Below are 25,512 nucleotides of genomic sequence, written 5' to 3'. Positions count from 1 at the left end.
CCTTTGCTTAAAATTATTGTGCTACCTGTTTCTTTTGCTGAAAACAATTATGCTTCATTTTCTCCTGTACTTGAACTTCATTCTGCATCATTTTTTATTCTGATGGATATTTTTCTCTTGCCTACAGGCTAGAAAATATCTTTCTTAATTACTCTGTGTGACCTTGATCCAGAATTTTATTACCAAATTAATAGATTTACTAAATTAATAATTACTAAATTACTAACTTGATTGCTAACCACTTTTGTTCCATAAGAATGTGGAGGAAAGCCCTTAAATTGACTTATTTTTTATAGTCATGAATTTTATAACAGCAGTTTTAAAATTGCACTCACAGAAGGAATATGTTTATGAATGTCAACAATCTTCCTAAACAGTTGCCCTACTTTTCATACAAAAGTACTCAGAATATTTCCACAGATCATGCAAAAGTCCTGTTTAACCACTTGTCAAGGACTTTATTACACTGAGAACAAGTTTTACAACAATGTTTAAGAGCTGCCTCAAATCTTCATCCATGGTATTAGGGAAGAGCTGGTACTGTCAGCAATGTACCCTGACATCTCACTGATACTTAGAGAGCATTTTAGTGCCACATTTTAAAAAGTGCTTGAAGATATGCAGGTAGGCATGGTGTGGGATTTTCACTACATGACCGTATGTCTTTGAAATCAAGGGCCAAGATACACCCACACTCTGCTGGGCTGGAAAACTCTCTAGATACCTCCTTGCCATTGTTAATGTTATAATTTAAATTGTTATGTTGCATTTAAATTCTGACTCCCTGACAACTGAAGAGGAGCCATTATTGTCAATTTTTGAATTTCAGATTAAATTGTAAAAATTAATGGGAATTACATCTTCCTTGCCTTATCTGAATATCTCTGTCTGTGGGCAAAAATCAAATGTGATCCTTCAGTATATGGTACATATCATTTTTCTTATTGCAGGGCTGAGGAGCTCAGCCATATGAGAGTGCTTCTATGCTTTTACCACCAGACAGAGTAGGACACAGCTCATGCCTTGAAGATAATCAAATTAGGCAAACCAGATGATAATGCTTTAATATCAAGTCTGAAGTAGGATTATAGTTTCACGGAGAAGGAAAGGAAAGGCCACAGTATTTTTGTAAGGTGATAGCAGAGACCTGGGACTAATATATCAGTTTCTCCAGAATATCAGACCAATGCTTTAGCCATAAACAAAAGATAGAGAATGTCCGAGGAACAGTATCCTTTTACCACAGCACAGAATTTTAAAATTTATTTCTTTATTTTTAAATCTGTCTTGAGCTTCTGTCTTTCATTTACTCAGGTAAAATGAAAGGAGAAAATTAGGAAGTTGGAAGTCTTGAGCAAAATATCCACCTAGATGTCAGGACTGAATACTCCCTTTCACAATCTTCAGTGTTAAACTTAGTTATTCTTATCACCTCTAATTCCTAAGGAAGGTATCTGAATAATGCCTTATTGAGATTTTTAGGTGTACTTAAGGAGAATCTAACCAGATTTGGCTAGATTAACTTTTTTTACTTATAGAACTCTTCAGCACCATGGAAAAAATGTTGAGAAACAGTTCCTGTTTGTTCCTTCAGAGTCTTTAGTTAACAAAGCAAAAGGACCGTGAAAAAGAACATTTGAGAAGACCAGAATGAAAAATAAGCAATCTATCTATATTTATCTGTAGTAAAATACAGACAGCTTCATAATCACTGAAGCATGCCCATAGACACATAAGAGCCATCAAAAGCTCAGTGCTTCAAACTTGAGGGCGGAGACTAAACTGTAAAATTCAGCCACTTGATAAGACTTTATGAAAACAGACCTGTGGTTTCAGCCTTATAGCTGTCTTCTTCACTATTGCACAGCTGAAGGCATAAAAATACACTCAGCTTGGAGCAGAAAAGGACGATGTGCACTGAAAAGCCAGTGAGGTTCCCTCCAGCTGTAGTGAAGCACAGAGGTTCCTTTGAAGTGAACCTGTCTGTTAATGCCTAGACTTGGCTTAATAAAGAATTTGCAGAACTTATCATTAAGAACAATCTGTTCTTAACAGCTCTTCAATCATTTAGAAATGTACTCGATATTTCAGAAAAACAACAGCAGTATGCTAGTCTGTGACAATCAGTGAGTAAAACTGGCTATTATTAATGAATCTAATTTCACCGTTTGGGGGGTGGGTAAATGCCTATGTTACTGGGTGGGTAAATGCAGATTTTACCTCACATATGTGAGAATGATATATATCATACCTGAGGCAGAAGAGCCCTGGAGCTAGAGTTTTATTTCCTCTCACCTACCTCAAAAGCAAGCCAGCAGAAAGTTCTTAACATTTCCAGATGTGACACCTAAGTTTTATTCAGCTCTTTTTTTCTCCAGTTTTAGAAAACCCCATGTTACATGATTTATAACACTCACATTAATAAATCCTAAGACAAATCTGGATCTAGAGTTATTAAAAAGAAATGTTTGGGGTTTTTTTGAAGAAAATGTCCCATCAGTTTTTATGCAAATTAATAAGGATTACTGAAACTGTTCGGTCCTCACCAAGGACAGTCATCATTTACCTTCCACTGTTCTAAGAACAGTTTAAATTTGACTAAAAAAACCCACTAACTTTCTTTTTTAATTATAAATATACATTATGCTTAGTTGCATTCCCACTCAAAACTGAGTAAAATGGGAGGAGAAAATGAAACACTCAACCAAATTATTATTAGAGCACTGAGCTTACCAGTGCACTTAGCTCTTCCAAACAAAAACCAAAAACTGCCTTAAAACCAACTGCTGATGGGCAGAAACATCTTTTACAAACAGAAGCCATGGTCCCATCATGAGAGGCACGCAGGTAGATCACACTGGCTGTGGATGTTCAACTGACTTCAAGGGAGCCACATGTGACAGTAACTGCTACAGCAGTTACTTTGAAATTCAGTACCAAATTTTTATCTGAAAAGACACATCTACTGGTTTCATCTTGAAAGGACAGGTCTTTCTGACAAGATCTATGGAGAAAAATCAGTTTATTTCTTTTGTTGACTCTGCAACATTAGTGAATTATTAAATGCTCCAGGAAATTAAATATGTTAATTTAAACTACAATTAAGAACATAAATAAAGCAAGTTATGTTTTGCAAATGAAAATAAATTCTTAGGTTAAGAGTCCTTATTTCCCAGCTTCTAAGGAAATGTTATCAACAAAGCAAAGCAAATAACAAAACCTTAGTTATTTTCTAAACACTTGCAACTGTGCCTTCAAAGGGAGCTAAATTACATTGCCATTAAATTTTAAGGACTCTTCCTTAAGGAAGGAAAAGATCTGTAGTTCCTTTAGCTGGAGTTTTGCCAATTCTTAATGTGATTACAGTACTAAATGCAGGGGGGAAAATAATTTTAAAGAAATGCAATGCATTAAAGTTTATAGGAAACACTAAAAGGATATGTACAAAAAATTTTGTTGATTATTTGCACACATATCTGAAATGAATAGTTATCAACATAAGTTTTCCTTTGGAACTAAATAAAGGTTTAGTAAATGTGCATATTTGTATTTTTAAAGATGAAGTCGTGGCATACCTGCATAAGCTGATAAAAGTCTTGGGGTTTTGTGAACTCTGAAAAATGAAACAGTAAGTATTTCTTCCAATTAAATGCTGAAGCCTGCTTCAGCACTGATTATTTCTGTCACACACTGGGAAATCATAAAAAATGAAGAAGTATTGGTTACGAAAGTTCTAGAAAAGGAAAATGAAAAGAGGCATAAATTTTAAAGAAATGTTTACTTGTGAAACAAACTTCAGAAGTGCCTTAAAGAATCTGAGTTTGCTTTTTAAGTTTTCACTTAATATTTTTCTGTGAAAAGAATATAAGAAACTTCAAAGGAAATATATCTTAGTAAATTTAGAGTGAGTTAAGTTCTTGCATATGACATTCACATTTATGTTGGTATATACCAATATACATTGGTATATTTTATGCATAGGGCTGGGGAAGATATACAAACAAGTATATAGAAGAAACAAGTATCAACTCCCATAGTGCTCAGCAATTGCTGTATCACTGAAACTGTAGTAAAACAGCTCAAGCAGCAAGAAGCAAACCAATCATCTGTTTCCTGTAAATATACAGAAGTGCCTGCTGCGTAAAAATTTTTTTTGAAAGTCTGAGGAAGAGGGAAGAAAGGTGGATTTCAGAACAAGGATATGTAAAAAAACTTATAAAAGGTCTAGAGATCATGGAAAGTTCAGGAGAATAAGAAAATCAAGGCTGCAGGATGAAAAAAGTACAATAAATATTTTCATGTCCTTTAGAGTAGAAAGGACAGAATTTAATAAAAATGGATGTGTGATGGTTCAATATAAATTGAATATAGTTGTGCAAAAATTACTAACAAAACCTCTGTAATATAATAAAAAAATTAATATGGAATCTAGTTGCTGTTTAAAAAAAAAAGTGCAATATCGGGACAGAATTACTTACACAACTCATAATAGCTATATAAGCTATTTCTCTATTAATTTTTTTTCCTGCAGAGCATTATCTTTATTCTAAAGGTGAGATGTTGTCGTGGTTTGACGCTGGCCCAACGCCAGGCACCCAGGAGAGCCGCTCGCTCACCCTTCCCTGCCACAGCCGGGCAGAGGAGGGAAAAGGAAAGAAAATTAACAAATGCTTCATGAGCGAGATAAGGACCGGGAGAAACACTTCAAGGGTGAAACAGGCTCAACTTAAGCTGTACAGTGAATTTATGACTAACAGAATCAGAGGAGGATAATGAGAAGTAAATTAAGCCCTTAGAACACCTTCCCCCCACCAGCCCCTTCCTCCTTCCCACCAATATCACAGGGAGACAGGGCATGGGGGCTTGGTCAGTCCATCACCGAGATTCCCTTCTGCTGCTCCGGGAGAGGAGTCTTCCCCTGTGAGGCCGTGGGTCCCTCCCACGGGAGACAGTTCTCCTGAACTTCCCTGGCGTGGGTCCGCTCTCAGGAGCAGCAGCCCCACCGCCCCTGCTGCAGCCTGAGCCCCTCCCACGGGCCCACAGCCCTCCCAAACTGCAGCGCCGGGGCTCTCTCTTCCCACGGGGTGCAGCCCTCCAAGGCCAGGCTGCTCCCCGCCTGGAAGCAGGGCCCTCTCTCTGCACCGGGGTCTCCCGCTGGATCACAGCCCCCTCCAGGCATCCACCCGCTCCGGCACGGGCACCTCGCCACGTGGCTGCGGGTGGATCTCTGCATCCCCCGTGGATCCATGGGCTGCCAGGGGCACAGCGGGCTTCACCATGGGCTGCACCACGGCCTGCAGAGGAACCTCGGCTCCGGCTCCTGGAGCACCTCCTGCCCCTCCTTCTCCACTGACCTTGGTGTTGCCGTCTTGTTTCCCTCACGTGTTCTCACCTCCTCCTCTTCTCTGGCTGGAATCCAAAATCTTGTGATTTTGCTTTGATTTTCTTCTTAGATATGTAATCACAGAGGTGTTACCAACCTCTCCCACTGGCCCAGTTTTGGCCAGCAGCATGTCCACCTTCAGAGCCATCAGCATTGGCTCTGCCAGCCGTGGTGGGAAGCTTCCAGCAGCTTCCTCACAGGAGGCATCTTTGTGTCCCCCCTGCTGCCAAAAACCAGGCCGTGCCAATCCAATACAGACGTCAAGGTACAGAGATACTAAATATGAAAATTAGCATGTGTAGCACTAAAGAACCCCCTAAAATTAGTCAGGTGGGACGGCTTTAAACAAGTATTTAATTTAGCAACAGAGAGCTTGTACAATCTGATCTCCAGCACATATATGAAAATATAACTGAAAATTCCTATTTATTAGGGGGCTGAGGGGGAGTGGGAGGGAAGTATCTAGGAAAAGAAGCAGTTGACTAAAAGACACAAGTTGGAATCCAAGGTATGCCATGCTCTGCCCCCTGTGCTTACAATTAAATTTCTACTGTGGATTTGATTTACTTTGTGGGAAAAAACAAACAAACAAACAAACCAACCAACAACAACAAAAAAAAACTCTGAACGGCTGATATCTGAAAAAGAAACATCAGTCTCCCAAGTCAGCATCCTCCTGCTAGGTGTCACCTTCTAGAAGAGAGTTAGATCTATGTCAAAAGATTTTCTCCTGCCAAATGCCAAATGTTAATCCTACAGAGAGATCAAGTCAAGTAAAAAGTTTGACCAGATGTCAGGCTCTAGCCATTGCATTCTTTCTAGAAGAAAACAAGAAATAGACTCATTAAGATTGCAGGAATGATTTCCAGTGTGACAAGGAGATGTTTTTCAAAAGACTAACTAATGTAAGAAATGGGCTGCTCCTAGTTCAGAGACACAGCACAAAAAAACTGCTAAGCTTAAATATTTATCTTTATCTATCTAAATATCTGTGTGTCTAGATATTACAACTGGAGATGGGGTCAGCAGCTCTGACCCAGGAAGCGGTGACCAGTCCGGGGAGATGGTCCCGAAAGGAATCGCCTTCCCGAGGTCTGGTGTCTTCCCCAGCTGCTGGCAGAGGAGCCCTTGCAGAAGCTGTCAGCTCTTTAGTGATACCAGCTCGTGATTCCAGCTCAGCTCTGCAGGACAGCCTCGAGGCTAAACCAGACTGGAGAGAGAGACAAGAGGCTCATGTGGCTGGTTCCGCACGAAGGGAGCTTTATTGTGGGTCCCCTCTGGCGAAGGGGAGAGCCAGGGATGAGAGCTCTCTCTGTCCCACAGGGGCAGAGGACTTGCTCTTATAGGGATACAGGGGGTGGGTGAAGGCCAATGGGTTACAAAGGATCTGCATAGGGTCTCCTAAAGGATTGTGGGTCTGTCTTTTCTCACCTTGACCAAAAAAGTGGTTGCCTTTCCAGGGAGTCCTGCTGGGCAATTGCGAAACCTCAGCAGAGATCCCTCCAGGGCAGCAGCTGGGCACACCCCACATCTAGATAGATAGATAGGTAGAGCCTTTGTTTGTACTTACAGACCGATGGCTAACACCTGGATTTTCAGACAAGTGCCTTTCTTACATTAACAGAGAAGTTCATGTCTGAAGAGTGGTTATTAAACTAAGAGGGAGAAAAATACATGAATGACATACTTTTCTAGGAATGAAAAGTTTCCAGTTTGCCATGAAAGCTGATTCACAAACTCAGGCTTTTATAATTTTACTTTCAGGGAATTTGTTATTATTAACTCACTCCAACATGTTCATATCCCACCAGAGCATAGTTGTTACAGTACTTTGTGGATAAGAGTGGTCGTAGCCAATGATGATGGACTACAATTCTATTTAGCTTCAGACAAACAAGTAAGAAGCAATTTGTATGCTGTAAATCTATTGCTTCCAGACTTTTGAGAAAACAGACACGCATTTCAGCAGGGTGTTTCCACACATCTATCTGTTCTCTTCAGCAAACCAAGCAAAAGCATGGAAGAACCTTGCACTTTAGTGTCTTTTTTTCCTCTGTTCATAGTTTTTCTTCATTTTTCCTAAGACTTATGATACTGTTTGTCTCTTCCCAGAGGAAATTTCGAAGGTTTTGAGTGGTGCTGCAAAGGCAGAATGTGCAGCTTTGCTCCAACAATACTATCTTCAATGTGTAAGACAACAAGAACTATCATTCCTAACATTTCTTTGCACACTCAGATTATTGCTACTCTTCTGGAGACATGAAATTATATCAATTGGATCCCAAAGCAATCCCCAACCCATGCCTCTTTCAGGATTACTGTGCAGTTGTCCCTTTTTAGTCACCTAAATTGTGCATGATATGCTGTGCTTGAATTATACTTACCAGAAAAGGGCCTGAAGAAGAGAAAGGCTGATACAAAGAAAAGTACAAAGAGAAGTACCTGAACTTTTATGAACATATTTCAATACAAAACCTGAGTTTGAGTCCTCAGGCATGGTGAAAAATTTGCTTTTTAGATAATGATGACATAAATCTGGGTAAAACTTTTAGCTGTGTAAAAGCCATTCTTCCATTCACAACACACACACACAGGGATATATAGAAAATGCTCCTTCACACTTATGAATTGCACGTTTGATGACCAACATCAAAAATGCCACGTTCTCCTGTATGGACCAGCTCAGCTTATAAGGCCCCTAGGTGCTTGTTTCCATGATCCTACTGGTTTTGTGTACAACTTTCTTTCAAAGGGATCCCTTTTAATTCTACCAGTGGTATTATTGCAGCACATTTTATCAGACAGACTCTCTTAAACTCAGAGTCCAAAAGGTAGAGAAAAGGTTCAGATTGGTAAACACATAACACTTTAGACATCTCAGTGGCGGCCTGCCTACTGATTTTTTTTTCTGTTGCAGTGAATGGCATGAAATATGTAAAATTTGCTGGAGCTCTAGTAAGAAGGCTTTTATTCCAGCAAAAGGGATTGTAACCAGGAGCTGCCTGCTGGCCATACTCACTGGGAAGTTCTTTCTGTTGTGGGCCATGGCTCTCCCTGTGCTTCTCACAAGCAGTCACACATCAGCCCTCCCCTGAAAGTACATCTGATGTCTAGCAAAAGTGGAATCATAACTGTGTTTCATCTGGGCACTAAAGTAGCTGGATAGGGTTTTTGAAGTGCCTGGGACATGTCACTCTGCTTATATCACCAGCATCATAGCAGGGTAGTTGAAAATGGGTAGGAGAAAGAGCAGGAAAAAATAAATAAATGAAAAATTCTGAATGGATTAATGCATTCCCTGTCTTGTCTTCTGCAGTGGCATTCAGTTTAGTCCATGACTTCTCTTTTAATCTGTCAGGGTAGATCTTGTGACAGGTCAGAAAAAAAACCCCAATGATATTTTCTGTTTCCTTTCAGCCAGGCTGGAGCAATAAGACAGTGTTATAATGTTCCTCTGAAGCAAGAACCAGCTATGAATAGGATGCTGAGAAGATTATGCAACATAGATGTGCAATTCCAGTCACTTCTGTACTCAGTTAGAAAGCATGTAAATTGTGAATGAATTGATTGCATCTTTCTAAAGCCTGCTCCCTTAGTAATGCTCATTGCCTCAACAAAGAAGGGAACACCTCAACATTGCTATCAACATATACATGTTAACATGGGATTTTTTAAAAATATTTGTCTGGTGAAAGTGCATTCTTGTCACTTTGGGCATCAATTACACAAATATCAGATGTGCTCAGTACTTCCAGCAAAATACACAGGAACATCTTTTGCACTTACATGTAAGTATGGACTTACCTTGCAGAAAAACACAGCCAAAAATGGCCTGATTTCCTATAGCAGAAGTGATCTGGTTTGAAAGAAAGGATAAAAGGCATAAAAGACAAAGTGTTGGATTATTTTCTGCTTTCTTCTGAAAATCTGTATGCTTTCCAAATTTTCCAATAATGAAAAAGCATTTCAGTAGCACACTTGGGAAATGCAAAATTATCCTTGGCTGTGTTTTTCTGTGTAATACCAGTTCAAATGTCTTCCTTTTACACATCTTTCTTAAGAGAAATCTGTACAAAATAGATGTCTGTACCTCCAAGTCAGAACAACTTGAACTGTGATTTTACAGTTGCAATTCTTATAACTCCAAGACAAGCCTGAGCCTGTATTTCTACTCTTGGCCTTTAAATAAGTGACAGAATTTTTTGCATCAATACCTGAATGAACATTAGACAGTAGCAAAGCCCATCCTGATGTCTCATGGACATACCAAATGGATTAGATAATGATAGTATTACAGAAAACTTCTTATGAAATACATCCAAATATTGAAAAAACCCAAACCTCACAAACCCCAGAAAACCATGAATTCTTTAAACTCTTCAGGTTCAGGGACATGGGCTGTTAAGCCCATGACAGGACACATGATCACAGTTTCCATCATTCTTCCAACAGACCAAGAAGGAGGGTCAAGGTAGCTGCTGACAGAAAAATAAGGAAATTCCCATGGGATTTAAAGAGATATAGCTTCCTACAGAACCTTGACAGGATTTCACTAGAGTTTTCTCAAATGCACGTCACCTTATGAATATTAGAAATATTTTGAAGATTATAACTGGAGAAAACATATTACATTGTGAGTTTTTTCATCCAGTTTTCTTATTCCAAGATGGTCTCAACTACAGATTGCCTGAGGCACGCATAGAAAAAAAAGATCAAAGCCACAAGAAATGAAGTTTTTTTTCTTTTTAAAAGTACCAGATTCTTACTATGTCAAAGTAAAGTGTTAGAATTTTGACCATTTTATACCAAAAGTGCATTTCAAGGCACAGAAATCATTATCCAACCAATATTTCTCAAGATTACTGGGACTTACTTGAATATGGGCTCAAGAGAAGTTTCTTGTGAATTGCCTTTTATGAGTTACCTCATGTGAAATGATAGCAATCAGACACCTAGTACATCCCTCAAAGTGTGATGAGGTTCATTGTTTTGCTAGCTTTAAAAGCCAGGGAAGCATTCAGATTGTTAGTGAGGATTTATTTGACTCAGATAAAAATCCCCAAAGTGACCATGACCTGTCTCCAGCAAATGTGCAGATCCATTCTCAGAAATAATTCCTCAAGATAGGAGGTTACTTTAGTTACATTATGTTATGCAGATTATTGCCTACTCACTGACTTGGAAGGAGAAGGGTGAAGCTTTGCCACTGCAAAGGTCTGGTTTTTTTGACTCTCTTTGCTTTCTCCCTCTCAAATTCTTGCAAAAAGAAGAGGATTAGGAGAAGAGGTTAAGGTTGCTGACAACCACCAATCATTTGGAAGGATGTTTTCACCTATGTCCTAGAGCCTCCATGCATTTTTTTCCACAGAAGTATTTTGTCACAGCTGTCAAGCTTCCCCTACCTTCCCAAGTAAGTGGTCTGAATGATTTGTAGAAACTAGCTGTAACTCCTCACTCAGCAATGCAATATGTGAGGGAAGGTTCTTGAAAAATAGAAGATTAAACTGATGGATTGCTTGATTTGAAAACTGTCAGAGCCCTCCCTGGAGTAGCTCTGCTTGAAGCAGATGAACTTGGCCTGCTGTTGCTCAGCATACTGATTATTGACATGGGAGTGTGGGCTAGAGGGTACAAACACAGTGCAAATCTGATGACAGTCCTGAGCCCAGTCAAAATTGGAGAGGACTGTACCCACTGGTGATTTTCATGTGAACTTCCTAAATTAACATATTTGAAGAGACGACTTTGGCCTAGAAGGAGAAACACAGGAGGTAGTGGTATAGCTAGGTAGTTATAATTCAATATAGAGAAGGACAAGCCATTTATTTGATATGCAAAATTGTAGCTGCTGTACCTAGAGATGATTTGCAGAGGAAGGGTCCTGGATTTAGGCAGCTATTAACAGAACAGTGTGGGGTGGCAATGAAGTATCCAGCCCTACTCTTTCAACTGCCTGGAACATGTGAGCTTTCCCAGCCCCTCTTCTTCATCTGTCCTAAAAAATGTGGTCTGTTTTCATAACATGAAAAAAACCGTCATCAAGCTGTACAGCTTTTGCTGCTGACAAAAAAAAAAAACAATGACACCAAAAACCCAAACAAACAAAACAACAAAACAAACCCAAACAAACAAAACCAAAACAAAAAATCCAAAACAAAACAAACAAAAATCCCCAAACAAACAAATCCAAAAAAATAATCTGACCTCATCTCCACAGAACTGAACAGAACTGTTTCTCTGTAGCAGATTTTCTTTTGATGTGCTTGGAAACAAACCCATGGTATGTCCCTCTCTCCACTTTCTTAATTCCCTCTCTCACTTGGATGCAATCTGCTTGTCTCAAAACAAGCTACCCATTTCCTCCATGGCCACACAACCCACCTTTCTCTGTCCTTATTCTCCCCAGCTAAACTGCAGCTTATTTGTCTGCCAAAGATGTTTTGGGCCCATCCCTTGCTGTGATGGAGGATTGAGGACAACCCCCACCTTTGAATTCCTGTACACCACCCACTGCTATAGCTGGGGATAAAGGAAGAATTAAATATTACAGAGAGTACTGGTTTAGAGAAAGAAGTACTTAAACTAATGATGCCTATCCCCATTTCCAGCTACCACTATTTCTAGAGCTTCTTGATTCACAGCAGGACCTCCATGGGACATTTTGCCAACTGGAAGCAGCAGGAAATATCAGTCAAAAAACAACATGTAAAGGCTGTAGTTCCCCACATTCAATGTTCTATTTTAATAGAATGTTCATCTTCATTACATCATTTCATACTTATGACAAAGCTGTTTGTCACTCAAATGAGTCCAACCATGCTACATCCTTCAGTTTAATTTTAATTTGGTTTAGGTGAATAGAAAAACAACTGTCTGAGGCTTGCTTTTCTCTGACAGCAGCTGGTAAAAGCAAGAAAAAAAAGTTAATTTAAAAATGCTTATCAAATCTCAATGCTTCATTTAGCTTGACTTTTCTCTGAATGCAATGACACTTATTTGTATAATTAGCAATGTATGATAGTATTTCTCTCCTAATTTTTCCCCCTCTCCTAGCATCCTATGGCCTCCACACTTAAGTCATTTTGAAACTGAACTTTTTTCACCCTTAAGTAAGGGGGATGTCTGAGAACACATTGTCCAATGCCAAATCAGAGCAGTGAGGTAATACCTCCTGTCCAAAATCCTTTTTTTACCTTCTTTTTGGTCCAATTTGCTGCTAGTTCTTGCTTGGTAAACTGGTAAATTGAACTCCAGATTACACCATTCCACAATCAAAAAACTTCTCTAATTTGGTTTTAAAAACATAAATAGAACCTTTGAACTGTGATATTTCAAAAAGAAAATGTCCTGAGTATCATGGCAAACAACCATGACAAACCAATCTCACTGTTCTTCAATTGGGCTACAGGTGATTTGTAGGATTTTATGCTGGCTGAAGACCTAATGGAGCAAATTTTTCTTGCATGAAGTAGAAGAGGAAAATGTGTCTCAATAGCATTTTCCTCAGCTTTGCCTGCAATCCCCAAGAAACACCTCATTTGGCATTTCTTGAAAAGGAAATTGGGACGTGGGAATTGAATAAAAATAAGGAAAATGTATTCCTCCCCTTTGGTGTTTCAGCATCAGCATATAACGATGCAATCATAGAATCTCTCAAGTTGGAAGGACCCCACCCATAAGGACTATCAAGTCCAACTCCCTGCACCATCAGAACTACCAAAAACTAAATCACAAGACTATGAGAATCATCCAGATGATCCTTGAAATCTGACAGCTTTGGTGCCCTGACCACTTCCCTGGGGAATTCTTCTCCAGTGACCAACCACCTTTCCAGTGAAGAACCCTCTCCTGCTGTCAAATCTGGACTACCTCTGAAACATCTTCATTTAACTTCCTCATGTCCCATTGCTCTGTTGCATGTGATGCACTGCAGGACACAGTTGGCACTTTTGGGTGCCAGGGGACACAGGGCATACCTTCTAGCCCTTTCAACAGCTTGGTTTGGGTGCATTTTAGTATATTGACATCATCCTTCTTAGATGGTGGGGCCCAGCACTGCACGCAGCTCACAAGGTGAGGTGGCACCAATGCCTAGTACTGAAGGATCATCACCTCTTTTGACCATCTGCCTGTGCTGTGTTTGATGCACCCCAGGATGCAGTTTGCCCTCTTAGCTGCCCAGGCACATGGCTGGCTCACAGTGAGGCTGCTGCTGTCCGGGGATGCCAGAACCCCTAATGAAGGGCTGACCTCCAGCAACTCCTCTCCCAGTTCATACTTGTGTCCAGAGTTACTCCATTTCATGTACCGAATCACATAATCGCAGAATATGTGGAGTGGGAAGGCACCCATCTGGGTCATCAAATCCAACTCCTGGACCTATGCGGGATACCGCAAGGATCACACCATGTGCCTGAAAGCATTGTCCGAACTGTTCCAGTGCCAAACACCCCTGGGTGAAAAGCTTTTTCCTGATACCCAACCTAAACTTCCCCTGACACAGCTTCAGAATTTCCTTGGATCCTGTCACTGGTCACCACAGAAGACATCAGTGCCTGCCCCTCCTCTTCCCCTCATGAGGAATTTGTGGACTGCAGTGAGGTCTCCCCTCAGTCTCCTCTTCTCCAGGCTGAACAGACCAAGTGACCTCAGTGTTCCTCATACGGCTTCCCCTCAAGGCCCTTCACCATCTTCATTACCCTTCTCTGGACACTCTCTAAGAGCTTAATATCTTTGTTATATTGTGGCACCCAGAACTACCCCCAGCACTCGAGGTGAGGCCGCCCCAGTGCAGAGCAGAGCGGGACAATCCCCTCCCTTGCCCGGCTGGTGATGCTGTGCCTGATGCACCCCAGGACACGGGTGGCTCGCCTGGCTGCCAGGGCACTGCTCACTCATGTTCAACTTGCTACTGACCAGGACCCTTTCCATGGAGCTGCTCTCCATCATCTCATTCCCTAGTTTATACACATAACCAGAGTTGTCCCATCCCAGGTGCAGAATCTGGAATTTTGATTTTTTTAAATATCATGCCACTGATGATTGCCAATAGTCCAATCTCAATCCCTCTGTTAGGCCTCTCATACCTCAAGAGAATCAACAGCACATTCCAGATTGGTATCATCATTATAATTGTCATTGGGGTGTTCAGCTCCTGCATCCTGATCTTTGATGAAAATAGTGAACAGTAACAGTCCTAGGATTAAGCCCTGAGGAGCTCCACTGGTGACAGGTCAGCAACCACGTGTGGTCGCAATCGCTCTACCCCTTTCTTTCAATCAGTTCTTCATCCAGCTCATTGGAGAGGTGGTCATTTCATAGGCGGACAATTTGTCCAGAAGGATGCTGTGAGAGACAGCATCAAAAGCCTTACCAAAAGCCAGAAAATTACAACCACCGTCTTCATCCATGAGGCAGGTGACCTTGTTGTAGAAGGATATCAAAATAGTTAAACAGAACTTACTCCTCGTGAATCTGAGTTGACTGAGCCTGATGCTTGCATTGTTCTTTCAGTAGTACCCAGCATGACCTTAATTTTTCCAGGAACCAAGGTGTCCTGGGTTGCAGTGTATTCTATTACCATCCCCATCAGCTGTTGAAACCAGGTGGGGCAGTGTTTCCTTGCCTCCTCCCCCCAGACTATCTTGCTGTTAATGGCCCATCATTGTCCTGCCGCCTGACTCAGAGATAACTCCCTCCGGACTATCTTCTGTTAATGAGCCTAATCAACACTTGGCCTCATGACTCATTACCCCATTGTGAGATGCTCCACCCAGAGGGAGGAACCAAGCATCCCATCGTGGAGATAATCTGAGACTCTGAACACCAGAGAGAACCCTTCCACTGGATTTCCAGAGGACAGGAGCTACACAGCCACCACTGGACTTTCTGAGGAAGAGCAGACTCTTTTACTACAGGATCACTGCTTCAGAGGACTGCAGCCACCATTCTACCAGACTGCTACCACCACCCTGCCTAACAGGGTGTCAGGTCGTACCTTGACTCTGTCAGTTTGACAGTGTTTTCTTTTACTTTTTTTTTCCTTTTCTTTAATTTCCCCATTAAATTGTTATTCTGACTTGGTGCCTCCCACTGGTTTATTTTCAAACTAGTACACAAGGTTAGACTGACAGGGCTGCAGTCACCCAATGTATTACGGACTAGCTGTTTGCTGGACATTTTGTACAGAAGATTACTGTGAAAGACAGTATCAAAACCTCCTGAAATTCAGAAAAAAACTCACATCTACTTACATATTTTAGTCAGCTAGATGGTTGGTCTTGTCTTAAAAGGAAATCAAGATGTTTAAGGAGGATTTTCCCCCTGTGAACTCATTCTGGCTATGACCAGTGACTGAGTTGCCTCTCAAGTGCTTTTCAGTAACTTTCAGAGCAACCTTCTCCATTATTTTACAAGATACTGAAGTGGGACTGCTAGGCCTGTAATTAACAGGGGAATCCTTCTTGCCCTTCTTGAAAACTGGGACACCACCTGTTAGTTTACCATCTACAGGGACCTCTCCAGACTACCAGACTGTTGAAAAATAATGGAGACAGGCCCCATGGTGCCATCTCCCCTCTCTTTCAGTAGCCAGGGATGAATCCCTTTGGGCTCCAAAGGTCTGTGCACATCCAAATAGAGCAGCAAGTCTCAAAAACTTTCTGGGGTGTCTGTGAGTTTATCATCCTCTCTGAGATTCACAGTCTTCCAGCACAGGGCTTCCAGGGTCCCAGGGCCCATCACAGGCATCAAAGACAAAGGTGAAGAAGGAGTTAGATGTCTTTACCTTGTCTACATCCTGATTTGTGAACTGTCTGACCTCATGAAGTAACAATGTTACCTCTCTGATCCTCCTTTTGCTGTTAAAATATTTTAAAAAGTCTTTTTTGTTGTCCTTCACAGTGCTGGTCAGCAGTGATGATCAAAGCTGAAGTTGTACCTTACAGAAGTCAACTGAACTGGTGCAATGTAGGGACAGGACCTGCGTCTGTGGAGGTAGGGAATCTGTGACCTCTGCAGAGGATAGGAACAGCCCAGAGCAGAGATCTTTCCAGAGTTATTAGGTCCGATCCCCAGATTCATTCTGACCATCTTCACAGCTACAAACCTTGCATCTAATTTAAATCTTTGAAATCTCTTGAAAACAGGTATTTCCACAAAAAAAAAAAAGAAATTTCAAGAAGCAGAAAAGCAGAATTTAATGAAAAAAAGAGAAACATAAAAATAATTAATTTACTTATTTTCAGGATCAGACCAGTCAAATCAATAATGCTTGCTCCTTAAATGGACCTTAAGAAGTTTTCTCTAAAAATTAACTGCCTCTGGTGACCCACACAAAATATAACTGCATTGCAATTTACAATCCAATTCCTGTGACCTAAAACTGATGAGAAAAAAAAAAAAAAGCACAAGTGTGAGTTATACAACTGTTTCTTTTCCAGAATTCAAAATATTTAGTTTTTTCATAACTAAATGACAAATAAAAATGCAAAAAATAGTTAAAAATTCTGAAAACAAAATAACATTGAAAATAAAATTCTTTTAACTAAGTCTTCTCTGTATTCAGTACTCTATTTCGCAAATTTATATAAGGCATTCATCACTGAAATAAATCTTTTCATGTAATGAACACATTACACAGTAAAATGTAATTTCATACATTAAGACTACAATAATATAGGGGAAAGTTTCACACAAGATTCTGAATTTACCCAAAGTAACTCCATTACTTTACGTATAATTATTACTAAATTGGCTTCTAGCCACAAAGTAATTGATATACACAAAGAAAGAGGCACTTTTCCACTTGGTAACTGTAGAAATAATTTCACTTATCTCTCAGATACATTTGTGTTTAAATCTCATAAATGCCAAAGTATTCTAATTCCACCCCCAACTTCACATAACAACCTAAATCAAAAGATATGTATGTAAGAAATTATCTGTTCTGTTTCAAGCTGGACAGGGCAAAAATAGGTGATATTTTTATTTTTAAAAATATTCTACTTCAGTGTCTACTGTCCTCCCTGAAAGTTCTATTTCTTAAGTCACAGAGATCTTGTGCTGAAACCTTTGCCAAAAGTTTATGATTGATACTATCACTGAAGCAATTTTTATCCTTTTCTAAACTCTCTATTACTGTGACCTCTTAAGTGAGTTCTTTAGTTAAGAGTTGTATTGATACCACTTTGATACCACTCACAAACAAATGAACAAGGTTTTTATGAAATCTAGGATTTATATAATGGTTATTTTTACCTATTGACACAGGTAGTACCAGATTGCAGAGACCAGAGCACTTCCAAGTTTCTACTTCATCAGCTGTGACAGCACTGACTCCAACAGCCACCAGGTTTCTCCGTGTGCAGCAACCCCACAACAGATAATTCTGATTGTTTGGAATCCACTGTTTACCTTGCAGACTTCATTGCTCCCTCTTTGCTTCCTTCTGGCTCTAACATGAGCCAATAACTTCCTCTACAGAAATACTTTCAGAAGTCTTGCCAGAATATGATCAGGATTTGTAAAAATACTGCAGTCTTTGTATTCCAGTTTCACTTTCTTTCATTTCATCTATAGTTCCAGGGTTTTCTGCCAGGTCATGTTTTGCTTGCACTTCTGCAGCGAGAATAATATCTGTTCAAAACCATAAAGTTGGCAAATTTGCAAAGATGTACACTGAGAAATTTGACAAAATTAGGGTGGTGTTCCTGCTCCTGGTAGAGATATATTTGCATTGTGAGGACTTGCTGGTGAAGATCACCTATTAATTAAGCTAAATTCAAAACTCTTGTTTGGTGAATAAGATAGATGGACAATCTTTAACACAAAGCTCTTGTTCATGGAAGCCGCTGCCTACAAGCATCCCTGAGACCACTCATTCAGAAAGGTGTCTCAGTAAAAAAAGTCTGCGAGACAGTTGTCAAGACTCTTTTGTAGCCTGCAGAAAGTAAATGGCACTTTTAAGGCATGTTTCATCCCACTCAATGTTCACAGTAGGTCAGATTATTGTCATAGAAGCAGTTTTTCTACAGCAGCTGTAAAGTGAGTTGAGGCAGTAACTAAGACCAAGAGAATGGTTTTTCTTCATAGATCAAGGTCTGTTACAGTGTCACTCTACAAATGACCAGTAATGGATTTAACTATAGGGAACAGATCAGGGAAACAGTGTTGGCTACTAGAGAAAGTCTGTTTTTATCATGATATGAAGTATGTTTTTAAGGACACAAACAAGACCTGGCAGTGTGGACAGGATTGGATAATGATAACGTCTTCATTTTATGATGCGACAGCACACATGGCCACACATTTTTGATAAGTTACCTTTGTTCTAATAATCCATGTTGTCCATACTTAACATACTGTATCTAGCTTTACTGTTGTCTGGTACACAGAAGAGTCCACAAATTTAGAAAGTCATATCTTATCTTCTAAACCGCTAACAACCTTTATTACAGACAAAAAATATTTCCTTCAAAATTTCATATTCTGAGGCCATCCTGACTTAAAAATAAAACAAAGAACAGCCAATGAAATGCATCTGTCCTGGTTGTCACAGGGATTGAGTTCATTTTCTTCCTAGTAGCAGGTATGGTTGAATTCAGTGTGAGAATAATGTTGTTAACACACTGATGGTTTGGCTGTTGCTAAGCAGTGCTTACCCTGAGTCAAGCACTGTCCAGGGTCTCATACTCTGCCAGTGAATAGATGCATAAGAAACTGCTAGGGACCACACAGGACAGGCGACCTGAACTGGCCAAAGGGATGTTCCACACCATAGAAAGTCATGCCCGGTATATAAACTGGGGAGAGCTGGCCAGGAGAGACTGATTGTTACTTGGCCAACAGGTGGTGATCAGTTGTATTTTGCATCACTTGTCTTTCTTAGACTTTATTCCTGTCTTTTTTTGTTATCTCCCTCTTCATCATTTAGGAATTTAGTGACTTGTTTGGTCTTTTTTTTAACAGCATTTCCATTACTAGATTGGTGACCAAACTCACAGATTTTACTTTTTTCTAATTCTCCTTCCCATTCCACTGTGGGGGGAAGGAATGAGCCACTGCCTAGTATTGAATTGCCAGGTGGGGTTAAAACCATGACAGTGTCATCCTAGAAGACACAGGCTTTGCATCACAAATGCCAAAGTATCACAAGCAACTGCATTAAATTATGCTATATGACAAAAAGATCCAGAAGTTTTTTGCACAGAAATGTAGCACTTTCCAACCTCCAGTGCCATTGTATTGCTTATCTGTTCCTTTGTCTAAAAGGAAAAAAAATTCCGTATCTTCTTTAGGGCTTCATTAACAAAACTAAAAATAACTAGAATTGTTTACTCAAAGAAAAAAAAGAAAAGACTTATGGGCATAAAATAAAAGATCAATCTTGAGAAAGAAAACATCATTTTTTGTTAACTCCTCAAACTGTACAGAACCAGAAATTGACTAGAATGAAAAAAAGAATCAAAAACTGAGTAGAAATATCTCACAATATTCAATGGAAATATTTTAAAAGAAAGAACAACCCCTCCTGATTTGAAGACTATGATCAGAACTGCTTTTGAGTTTTCGGTTGTCCATCAACCTTTAGTTCAGTTCCTCAGTGCACAGCATAGGAAGCACTAGCTGTCTGTGTTGTTTTTTTCTGAGTCAGATGAACTTAGACCATACTGAAAAAAATGAAAACCTGGTAGCAATTAGCAACTGATATACTGATGGCCCAACTCCAGAAAAGACTATCATGTGATCTTCTCTCATGCAACAGTAGAGCAACTGTTATAACTGCTGTAACCTCTCTATATCCCCTTCTCCAGAGATAATTAATCGTGACACAAAAAAGATTATGAGCCTACCCAGGCAACCCTGAGGTTTGACTTTGCCTACACGTAATTTAAGGAAGGTTTAGCTGCTCAGCAAAAATGTTGAGACAGGTGACAGCTTAAGGCAGAGGAAGGACAGCTCTAAAACGTCAAAGTCTCTCTGACACACATGATGCTCTTTGATTCCAGCACAACTTACTGGTAGCACTGCATGGGCCATCTGTAGATCAGGAAGGTGGAAAACCCTCCAAATTTTGTCAGGTGCAGATAATAAACAGAAGTAGCTGACATCTACATTTAATACAGTTGCTTTCTCACATGCATTGCAACTACAATACAACTCTTAACTAAAGAACTCACTTAAGAGGTCACAGTAATAGAGAGTTTAGAAAAGGATAAAAATTGCTTCAGTGATAGTATCAATCATAAACTTTTGGCAAAGGTTTCAGCACAAGATCTCTGTGACTTAAGAAATAGAACTGTATTACAATAATGTCTTTGACAACTCTACAACTGTGTTGAAAGGCAAATTTAAGGGAGAAAAATTATTTTGTAAGGGCTGGATCCAGACGGTCAGGCAGAGGACACTAGAGAAAATAATCAGTCTGGAGGGTCTCCCAGTTGCACTCCATCTGTCAGACAGATCACAACCTCAGATATTAAGAAGAAAAGAAGGGTGGTTTTAGTAGGCGAGTCCCTTCTGAGGGGAATTGAGGGCCCTGTATGTCAACCGACCCATCCAAGGAAAGTCTGCTGCCTCCATGTGGTCTGAGTATGGGATATTACCAGGAGACTCGCTGAACTAATTCAGCCTTGTGATTATTATGACCCACTGCCGGTCATCAAGGCTGGCAGTGATGAGGTTGATAAGGAGAGTAATTAAAATGGGCTTCAAGGCTCCGAGTTGGTTCATTGATGGGACAAGAGCACAGGTGGTGTTCTGCTCAATTCCTTCAGTTCAGGGATGAAAGACGAAATGAACAGGAAAACCCATATTATCAATAAGTGGCTTGAGGACTGATGCCATCAGCAGAATTTTGTTTTTTCCCCTGTAGTCGGCACTTCCCACTGGTGAGGCCACACATTGGGTTCTGTGTCCATTTCTGGGCCCCCAGCTCAGGAGGAACACTGATGTGCTGGAGTGAGCCCAGAGAAGGGCAACAAGGCTGGTGAGGGGTCTGAAGCACAAGTCCTGTGACGAGCAGCTGAGGCAGCTGGGGTTGTTTAGCCTGGTGAAAAGGAGGCTCAGGGGAGACCTTATCAGTCTCTACAACTCCCTGAAAGGAGGGTGTAGCCAGGTGAGGGTTGGTCTCTTCTCCCAGGCAGCCAGCAACAGAACAAGAGGACACAAGCTGCACCAGGGGAGGTTTAGTCTATACATTAGGAAGAAATTCTTCACAGAAAGGGTGACTGGGCATTGGGTTGAGCTGCCCAGGGAGGTGGTGGAGTCACTGTTCCTGGGGGTGTTTAAGAAAAGACTGGACATGGCATTCAGTGCCATGGTCTGGTTGACAAGGTGGTGGTGTTAGGTCATAGGTTGGACTTGATGACCTTAAAGATTTTTTCCGACCTAGTCGATTTTGTGGTTCTGTGATTCTGTGATATACAGACAAATAAATAAGGCCATAAATGTAAGCATGAGAGACACTTCCCACTAGCTCCTATGGTATTTGTCTGGGGAAATTCGCTTTTCTGTCTTGTTGCACAGTAGTTAGATTGCTTTCAGTACTTCTAGAAATAAAAGGCAAATCAAATATACATGTTCATGTTACCAGATGATAAATGGCCTACACCAGTGAGCTAACACGATGCTTGTTCTCCAAAACTACTGGCCTGTGGAAAGTTCACAATGCCCATTGTATGAGAAGGAGAACTGGAAGTTCACCAGGCTCAGTGTCCTGCCAACTCAGCCAGGTCACCTGAAACGTTGGGGTTCACAGCCACCAGCGGCCACCAGAGAGACCCCCAGGACAAAAGAACGCAGGTGTAAAGGGGAGGGGAAATATGTTAATGATTTGGGGGAAATTATTATAATATGTATGTTTAGTCCGGGACAATCAATAAATATGTATGTGAAATACAGTATATAAACAGAAATTTTCCTGTACTCAGGATGCATGGCTTTGGGAGGAGCTATCCCCCTATGCATCCAGCAGAATAAATAATGCCTGCTTCTTAATACTACATTGGTGTTACGGAGTTTTTTATTTTACCGAATTTTTGGTAACATTCAAGGCCTTTAAAATTGTGAAGAACTTTGATCTAAGTCTACACCTAATTCATAGCATGACAAGTACAGGATGTTGCCAGTGGGATATGAAGGGAACAAGAGAGTTCTTTCGACTTTGAGGACTTAAAATCTTCCTGCTTGTTTTCAGTTACAGATAACAAAAAAAAAAAACAAAAAAACCAAACAAACAAACAAAAAAAACCCAAACAAACAAACCCCAAAACAACAAAATCCAAACCAACAAACAAACAAGCAAATAAAAATTTTAAAAAAAAAGCCCCACCTTACTAAGTTTGGTGGTTATATGGCTGTTGGCTATTATTTATACTTCTTGCCTAACTGCAGCGTCATGTTATGGGTATAGTGATCCTAGTCAAGGCCAGAATTTAACTTTAGGCAGGTGGATAAAACATTGCAGTAGGAGATAGTCAGCTATCCTAGAGCATAAACTGTATTCACTGGAGGGAGAGGGATCTGAGGGGAAAGGAAAAACTAACATAAAAAGATAATTTAGTACCTGCCCAATCAAAGGCAACAGGAAAACTTTCTGATAGCTAGAGTAAAATCTAAATAGTTTTGAGAGTAGGGGACTGTAAAACTTAGGAATTTTCACAGAGAAAACATCCACCCAATACATAAATAAATTCACATTTCAGTCTCAGTCCCTCTTACAGTCGCACATTCACCACACAATTTTACTGTCTCTTAATCCACCTACTCCATACAGATTTCTTTTCATTATTATGAGGTTGTTTATTTTCTGCTACTCCTGGCTGAGGTGCTTATGAGCCCCAGTTTATATTGTACTGTGTCTATGAGTTAGTACAATTAATAGAAAATTACCCTGAGTGAAAGGAATGTATAACTCAGTTAATTGCTTCACAATACAGTACACTGCCATTTAGAACCAGTCTCTTTCTTTCTGTTGTAACAGCATGGAAATAAAACCAATTTTCATAATTATTGAAAAGAAAAAAATCACAGCTTAATTCATAGTCTTGTCAATAATAGTACAGAGTCCCTGTACATAATACACCTTCCCTTGTAAATACCATTCCATTAGTCCACTCGTTTAGGTGTGAAATATATCTGGCCTGTGCCGTACTTGACACCTGGGGGGAGAAATAGCTAAATAAAGTGAGATATAGGAAGAAAGGTTGAAATAGTCTGCTTGGATCAAAATAACAATTGAGAAGGACAAGAAACAATTCCTGTGTTCATTATCTCAGGTTATATCAATCTTAAAAGATTTATGAGCTCATCACATTACTCTAGAAAGTATATTTTCTATGCCTGGTTTATTAATGGACAGAAAAAACAGACTGAAAAAGTAAAATCAGTTTTATCCACATAGGGTTTCAAAATCCACTGCACAATCACCACTTCATTAAAAGAGATAATTATTTCGATGAAGATTAAGTGTGATTTAAAATTCACATTCGCCTTTATCTATTCTGATGTAGGTCTGAATTAAACCTGAAATAGGGGTTCTTCAGGAAGATTTTGACTTAAAATCCCAATCCCACTGTGCTTGCCTTTGCTTTCTTGCTTTCTTTCTTTTTTTTTAATACCTCATCTATTAGTGTCTTTCATAAAGGCCTCAAAATAAAAAATTCTGCTGTTCGTGTTAATAAAATTTTTCTGATGCCCAATGACACATGTGGAATATTTGGTAATTAAAATCAGAAAATCAGAAGTTCTGCACAAGTTGTTAGTGCTTGCAGCTGTTTAGAAAAAACACAAACCCTCCAGATCATTACCAAGTTATATCTGCTAGTAGGAACATACTCAGACTTAACTATTGCCAGGTTTTTTCCCATGTACTTTCGTACATGCAGTACCTGCTGAACAAAAAGCACAGTAGGAAGAAATTAAAGAACTGATCAAAAATACAGAGTAAGAACAAGAGACGTTTTAATCCTATTGAAATAAGCATTAGGTAGAGATATTAGGGTGTAATGTAAAAGAAATTAAAATATGTTAAGGGAACAAAATTTATATTTAAGACATGCAGACATCTTTAGAGTAGTATTTATAAAACCAAAATTAATGGCTTTCTATATACAAGGAAATTGTTTGTTTGTTTGTCTTCACTATAATATTTACCTTCCAGACTGGTGTCTGAGACAGATAATCTTTCTATGCAATTTCCATGTATTTTGCACTGGTATATGAGTCTCAGTCTGAATTTTATCTTAGCAACTACCTAATCAGCCAATATGGAGACTACTAGGTCCACTTTGCCAGGCGCATAATATCTGCATCTAACCTGCTGTATTTTACAAATGGCTGGTCACTTTCACAACAGCATTTAGTCAAGTTTTTCTTTCACTGATCCAGAAGAAAAAAGAATGATGAAAGATGATATGATGGAGGGCAGTTACTAAACTATACACCTACTTGCAAGTTTTGGAACCATCATAGCTAAAAGTGCTGATTAAGGAAGGAGCCAATGTAATTTAAGGGCTTGCCTTTCTGAGACTGGCATTTTGCCCAATAGAAACTGGACAGGAACAGTGACTTAACTTTGCATTTGAATAAATAATGAAGAAGCGAAATCCTCCCTATATTGTATTGTTTATTCTCCAGAACAGAAATATGATATATAACAACTGTTTTCATTACTTCTTCCCCTCTTCTTATGCCTTTTAGATTTCCATAGTTTGGGGGGTTTTTTCCTATCACATGATGTCTTTTAAGATTTTCTGGTAATCATTACCTTAGATCCAAATGAAAAGCTTCAGAAATAAAGCATTATTGACAGTATGGAACACTTCTTGCAATAAGGGTCATGCTTATGGAGCTGGAGCTAGTGAAGGTGAGATTCCACAACCTGGGAAACTTGGGAAACTTTTTAAGAGGCCCTTGTCAAGCTGTCACTACTCAACAAAAGGTACTTTAGAGAGAAACAAAAAGAGGGTTGTGGGTCCGTGCTTCCTTTACCAGGATTCACCAAGGTTATGCCTTTTCTACTGCATGACAAATCAGATGCTCTACAGCTGCGCAGAAGTCTTCATGCATATAAACAGCCAAATTCACAAGGCAGTTTCTCAGATCAGTTTCCCCAAATGTAAAATGGA

General features: G+C 39.8%; 1 long non-coding RNA gene across 4 annotated transcripts in view; it reads left to right on the top strand.

The window, feature by feature from the left end:
- LOC120411548 overlaps window positions 1-25,512 on the top strand; it is a 74,371-nt gene that overhangs the window by 16,154 nt on the left and 32,705 nt on the right. For 2 of the 4 annotated variants that reach the window (XR_005603939.1, XR_005603937.1), the window contains exon 2: window positions 16,286-16,378. This is a non-coding gene — a long non-coding RNA (uncharacterized LOC120411548). Of the gene's footprint in view, window positions 1-16,285; window positions 16,379-17,653; window positions 21,419-21,977; window positions 22,387-25,512 lie in introns of those variants that run through there. The other 2 variants (XR_005603938.1, XR_005603940.1) reach the window with 2 other exon arrangements.

Source organism: Corvus cornix, chromosome Z, assembly GCF_000738735.6.
Source record: "Corvus cornix cornix isolate S_Up_H32 chromosome Z, ASM73873v5, whole genome shotgun sequence".
Lineage (NCBI taxonomy): Eukaryota > Metazoa > Chordata > Aves > Passeriformes > Corvidae > Corvus > Corvus cornix.
The sequence above is the reverse complement of the archived record's forward strand: the minus strand, read 5'-3'. Positions and strand labels throughout refer to the sequence as shown.